This window comes from Mustela nivalis (assembly GCF_964662115.1).
Source record: "Mustela nivalis genome assembly, chromosome: 10".
Taxonomy (NCBI): domain Eukaryota; kingdom Metazoa; phylum Chordata; class Mammalia; order Carnivora; family Mustelidae; genus Mustela; species Mustela nivalis.
This window is the reverse complement of record NC_139029.1, coordinates 104,405,732-104,412,305: the sequence shown is the minus strand read 5'-3', so window position 1 is coordinate 104,412,305 and position 6,574 is coordinate 104,405,732. Positions and strand designations below refer to the sequence as shown.

The 6,574-nt window shown below is 43.7% G+C and overlaps 1 protein-coding gene across 3 annotated transcripts in view; it reads left to right on the top strand.

Annotated features, from left to right (window-relative positions):
* The first annotated feature begins 1,087 nt into the window (after window positions 1-1,087).
* The window catches only part of CD53 (CD53 molecule), a 27,844-nt gene continuing 22,357 nt past the window's right edge, over window positions 1,088-6,574 (top strand). The window contains exon 1 of one of the 3 annotated variants that reach the window (XM_082687470.1): window positions 1,088-1,297. The gene's annotated coding sequence lies outside the window, so the exon portion shown is untranslated. The remainder of the gene's footprint in view (window positions 1,298-6,574) is intronic. The other 2 variants (XM_082687471.1, XM_082687469.1) reach the window with 2 other exon arrangements.

Genomic DNA, 6,574 nt, shown 5'->3' with positions numbered 1-6,574 from the left:
GCAATATCCTTATGCAAGGGAAGTCCAGCTTCTGAGACACAGGTGTCTGAAAATGGCATCCCAATCCAACAGGAAACTAGGGATCTTCTGGAAGGCAGCTGGAGGGAGGGTGGGGAGAAGGCCGAGAGGCTTAAGAGACATTCCTTATGCCTCCATCAGAAAGGATGAATACCCAACTTTTGTAGCAACATGGACAGGACTGGAAGAGATTATGCTGAGTGAAATAAGTCAAGCAGAGAGAGTCAATTGTCATATGGTTTCACTTATTTGTGGAGCATAATAAATAGCGTGGAGGACATGGGGAGTTAGAGAGGAGAAGGGAGTTGGGGTAAATTGGAAGGGGAGGTGAATCATGAGAGACTATGGATTCTGAAAAACAATCTGAGGAGTTTGAAGTGGCGGTGGGGGGTGGGAGGTTGGGGTACCAGGTGGTGGGTATTAGAGAGGGCATGGATTGCATGGAGCACTGGGTGTGGTGAAAAAATAATGAATACTGTTATGCTGAAAATAAATAAATTAATTTAAAAAAAGAGAGAGAGAGAGACATTCCTGTCTCAGTCCTAGTAAACTTCCAAAAATAATTATTCTTGGGTTCTACTCCAGTTTCCATCTGCCGAACAGAGGGCCAGGCATACTTCTTCTAAAAAAAAAAAAAAAAAAAAAAAAACTTCATTCATTTATTTGAGAGAGAGACAGAGCATAAGCAAGGAAGAGGGAGACGGAGAAGCAGACCCCCCTGCTGAGCAGGGAGCCCGGCGTGGGGCTCGATCCCAGGACCGTGGGATCATGACCTGAGCCAAAGGCAGATGCTTAACTGACAGAGCCACCCAGGTGACCCAGGCATACTTATTCTTGAACAATCCACACATTGAGTGTGGATTGAGTTGCCATCTTGATTGAGAAGCACTGACTTTTTCTAGACAGAAATTAAAGCCCAAATCATCCCAGAACCCGCCAGGACTCACCAATGAGTGCCTTGATCAGCTTGGTCTTTGACTTTTCCAGTGTTTCATAGAAACAAGTTTACATATTTGGGTGGGTCATGAGAGTAGGTGTCTAAAAAGCCACAGGGGAAGGATTACATCTCTAAGGCTAAAAAGAGCAGGCTGAGCCTCACTTCCTCCTTCTCATCAACTGGGCTTCCTGTTGTCACAGTGTGAGCACATTTATTTTCCCTTCACTTCTCCTTTTATACAAATAGCCCCGGACATCCGTGTTACCAGCCTCATTGTGACCACCTCAAGGATAATCACTGATCCTGCCTAAAAGACTAAGGAAGAGTGAGTGCCTGCAAAAGGTAAGTTGGGTAACATTTTGATCTGGCTTGATAAGACCTGAACTGTATTATGTGGGATGGGCTGTTTTAGGATTGTCTATATGCCTCTTCAGTAAGTCCAAAAATCTCCTGGAACTTCTATTTCACAAATATTTAGTGCAGGAAAGTCAAAAGATTAAGATTTTGGCACCCCTGAAAAGACAAGCAGGCCATAGAGACTTTTCATTTAACTGGGTTCCCATTATCTGAAACCTCTTTGGGCCAGGACCTTCGTGGGCTTAAATTGCTTCAGAACTTGAATTTCTGTGTGTAGTCATTTCTGATGCCTGGAGCCTTCTGCGGGACATGACATTGGGGAGATTTCATACATGCTCAGGTCTCTTAGAAGATAGATCTTGTGATTTTAGAGTGAGGAGAGAACCAACGGCCAGAGCCATTTAGAAAGGCAGCTGGGAGATGGCAGTTCTTCATTCAACCAATTTTCATGCCTCTTACTGTGATTCTTCAGAGCCACTAAATAGCTCAGAGTCAGGAACGCAGGGCATTCCCACTGCCTCTATATCAAGAGGTAAAAGCTGAACACTCCAAAGAGATGCTTAGATTGATTGTTTTCAAACAATAGGAAGAACATTGTGGTCCTCAGGGTTCTGCCAAATAAATGTCCTTGGTATACAAACCATAAATATTGATAAATATAATGTGACAGGCACCAACCAACAAAATTTGATATTGTAATGATTTCTAATTTGTGCCCTATAACTACTGACTGTGGTCTCATGGACTCAGAAGGTCAAAGTCAGGCTTTGGTTTTGGCTTTCTGTGACCACCCTAGTCATTACTAGAGGTCAGGAGACCATAGGAAACACTAAATCAGAGCTTTCTCCTTCTAAGACCTGTAGGAATCTCAATTGATTATGCCCTTGGAGAGAAAAACCCTCAAGGACCATTACTAACCGACCTAACAATGAGGGATGGCAACACCTCCAAGGGCTCTAGATTCCCAAAGCACCTCAGGGGCCATTGAGCCATGAATTTAAAAATAAAGATCAGATTTTCTATTTTATTTTTTCAAGATTTTTTTAAAAAAGATTTTATTTATTTATTTGAGAGAGAGAATGTGTGTGTGTGCAAGTTAAGGGTACGGTGGAGGAGCAGAGGAAGAGAATCTTAAACAGGCACTGAGCATGGAATAAGATGCAGGCCTCTATTCCACAACCCCGAGATCAAGACCTGAGCTTAAACCAAGAGTCAAACATTTGACCAACAGAGCCACTCAGGTGCCCTTTAAGACTGGGTTTTTTTTTTTTTTTTTTAAAGATTTTATTTATTTATTTGACAGAGAGAGATCACAAGTAGGCAGAGAGGCAGGCAGAGAGAGAGAGGAGGAAGCAGGCCCCCTGCCGAGCAGAGAGCCCGATGTGGGACTCGATCCCAGGACCCTAAGATCATGACCTGAGCTGAAGGCAGCGGCTTAACCCACTGAGCCACCCAGGCGCCCCTAAGACTGGGTTTTAAAGTAATCCTTAACTCACAACATTGAGATCAAGAGTCGCATGGTCTACTGACCAGACTTTTTTTTTTTTTTTAAAGATTTTATTTATTTATCAGAGAGAGAGAGGGAGAGAGAGCGAGCACAGGCAGACAGAATGGCAGGCAGAGGCAGAGGGAGAAGCAGGCTCCCTGCCGAGCAAGGAGCCCGATGCGGGACTCCATTCCAGGACGCTGGGATCATGACCTGAGCCAAAGGCAGCTGCCCAACCAACTGAGCCACCAAGGCGTCCTACGAGTTTTTTTAAAAGATCATGCATTAAGTGACTCCTGGGGCCAAGCACCCTGCTTTGGAAGATTCTGGCGGGGAGACAAAAATAGCAAGATCAAGATTTGTCTCCCTAAAATAGTCCTGCCCTTCAGGAACTCCTATGGAAGATAAAATATATCGCTGCTTTGGAAGACTTGAGCAAAAGGAGTCTTAGCTGCTGGTTAAAACAAAGGAGTTTTGCTTTCTCAATCTCTACCGGAATCTGCACTGTTTTGAAATTGCGGTTGGTTTGGAGCAGAGACTGAACTGAAGCTTGATTTCCTGTCTTGTTTTCTGTGTGGGCCAATTATGAGTACTTAGCTTTTAGGGGTGCCTGGGTGGCTCAGTGGGTTAAAGCCTCTGCCTTCAGCTCAGATAGTGATCCCAGGATCCTGGGATCGAGCCCTGCATCGGGCTCTCTGCTTAGCAAGGAGCCTGCTTCCTCCTCTCTCTCTGCCTGCCTCTCTGCCTACCTGTGATCTCTGTCTGTCAAATAAATAAATAAAAATCTTAAAAAAAAAAAAAAAGAGTACTTAGCTTTTAAATGAAAGGATTGGGCACCTTTATACCCATGGGAAATGATTCAAAGCCCATTTCTTTGCAGCTACTGTTGCTGAAGCCACTTCATCTTGGTAATCAACCAGCACAGACAGACAAGGTCAAATCCATTGGTCTTTGGTTCCTGGTGTCCTCAGGTTGATCTCTGACCACCCAGAGGGGTTCAGACTCCAGAAATGAAGCCTGCTCCCCTTTTCCTGTCCACCCCACAGCTTACAAACAGCTAGGCATTGTGTTAAGGCCCAGAACCCGGAGATAACTGATGTGCTTAGCAATCTCGAAGACTTTGTAGATTCTGGTGTGGAGTACAGACTCAACACACCAATATAACACAAGGCGATCTTTTTGATAGTGGACAAAGAGTGTGCACAAAATGTGGGAGGAGTGTAGGAGTGTGCCTTGGAGAGGAAGGGACTGCTTGGGTTCATTTTCAAAGAAATATGAGTTTGCTATGGAGACTGGGGGTAACAGCATTCCAGATGGGGCACAGCACATGCACACTCAAAGAGTGGGACCTGCCCCCGTCCCAGATGCATCTGAGGCAAGTGAGCAGGAGCACAGGAGGTGAATATCTCTCTCTTCTACTTGGTTCTAGAACCTAGCACTTGGAAGTGAGAGGCAAGACCAAACAACCAGGCAGGTCCGAGGTCTGGGCCTAGCTGTGGCTGTGCCTGAGACATCAGAATTGATGGAATGTGGCTTGAAATGAGGGTAAAGGGGCAGCTTTCTTACTCCTTAATCTCTATTTCCTCCAAGTTAGGGTGAAGTTTGTAGCTCTTCATGAGGTTTTGGCCCCAGTCCCTCAGCTTCTGTTCCAGAAAATGCTGTGCTGATTTAGTTACAGTGGTTTTGTTTGTGTTCCTACATTAGTACCCCCGCCCCCTACTTCCTGTACCAAGCTAGCACCCAGTGTGTGCAGGCCACCCCAGACCTGCAAACTGGGTGCATGCCCTCAGAAAGCTCCGGGGCCCAGCTGCTGCCGCAGGTTCAGAGCACCCAAGGAAAGGAACAGAGAAATGAGACCGCTACACAAAGCAGGCCTGCAGGGGTGAAGGCTGGGCCAGAGGCAAGGATTGTAGCTGGAGGGCAAGTGTGGGAAGGCGGTCTGGACACAGGCTTTGAGAAGAAGGAAGCCATTTCCAAAGCCCCTGGGTGAGCACTCCCAGAGTGGAGGCCATGGATCTCTGGGTTACGACACAGAGGCAAGGCCCCTTTTCATTCCCCAGGTTACCAGCACATGAGACCAGTCCTTCCCAAGTAGGAACATCAGTACATCACAGCAATGGCCAAGAACTGTTGTTAAGGAAAAGTGCCACAAGGCTACATTTCTATAACCACTTAAAATAAGGGCCCTATTTTCCAAGTGTTAGAATGTTGTTACTTAAATGGAATTCGGGATTATATTAGTTTCAAATGAAGTGTTCAACTCAGTAAACATTAGCTATCCTTATAACATTCCAAACTGCTTATTTTTCAGGTAAGGTGAAACTTGTCCAAAGTCTTAAAACAAGTTAAATAATAATTCCAGATTCTCCATGGAATGTTCTTTCCTCCCCATTACACACTATACTTTCTTTTCTTATAAACCTCCTATTAAATAAGCATCATTAGACTGTTCTTTGTTTGAATAGATTTCCCGTGCATTTTAACATAAGCAAGCAGAAAAAATACAACCTAATCATAAATCCAATTGACTGAAGTCAATATGCTAGCAAATGGAATATTTGAAACATATTTAATTTGTCACATTTTGTTTGATGTTTTATATTTCAGGAGAACTAGACTGACAAATGGGAGTGAGAAATTATTTTGATACCTCATAACTTTTCAGTTTGAACCCGTGGCTTGATACTCACTCCCTATTAGGAACAAATAGAGGCCTTAAAGAATTATCCTATGGTTTGTCCTTCTAAAAACAGCTCTTGTGGGATCTCAGTATTTATGCTATGAGGGAATTATCACGTAATGACTTAAAGACCAGGATTCCTTAGATCATTTACTCATATTCAACATTCTCTCTCAATTTAGACTTATAGAAAACTTACAAAACTAGTACCAAGAATTTCTGAATACTCCGCTTCACCTAGGTTTCCCAAGTATTAATATTTTATCATGTTTTATTTATCCTTCCTTCGCTCTCTCATTTGGGAGTAATTGCTGGCATGATATCCTTTCCCACAGAGTGCTTTGTTGTGTATTTCCTTTTTTTTAAAAGATTTTATTTATTTATTTGATAGTGTGCAGAGTGAGAGACAGAGAGAGAGAGAGACAAAGTGAGAGAGAGAGAGAGAGAGAGCGCGCGCAAGCGCACAAGGTGGGGGAGGGACAGAGAGAGAGGGAGAAGCATACTCCCCGCTGAGCAAGGAGCCAGATTTGGGGTTCGATCCCAGGACCCTGAGAACATGACCTTAGCTGGAGGCAGACCCTTAACTGACTGAGCCACCCAGGAGTCCCTACTGTGTATTTTCTCTGAACAAATACATTCTCTGACACACTACTTTATAGTAATGAAAATCAGGAAATTGACACTGATACAATATTGTTACCAATCTATAGATTTTATTCAGATTCCATCAGTTGCCCATTGGTATCCTTACAGTGACTGGAAATCTCTGATCATACCTTGCTTTTAACTGTCCAGTTTCTTTAGTCTCCTTCTACCGGGAATAGTTCCTTTGTCTTTCCTTGTGTTTCATGACATTGATATTCTTGAAGTGTATAGACAAGCTATTTTCTAGAATGTCTCTTTATTTGGCTTGTCTCATGTTTATTCATGACTAGATTCAGGTTATTCAGACTTTTGATGGGAATACCACAGAAGTCGATTTTTTTTTCCTTAAGATTTTATTTATTTATTTGACAGAGATCACAAGTAGGCAGAGATGTAGGCAGAGAGAGAAGAGGAAGCAGGCTCCCTGCTAAGGAGAGAGCCCGATGTGGGG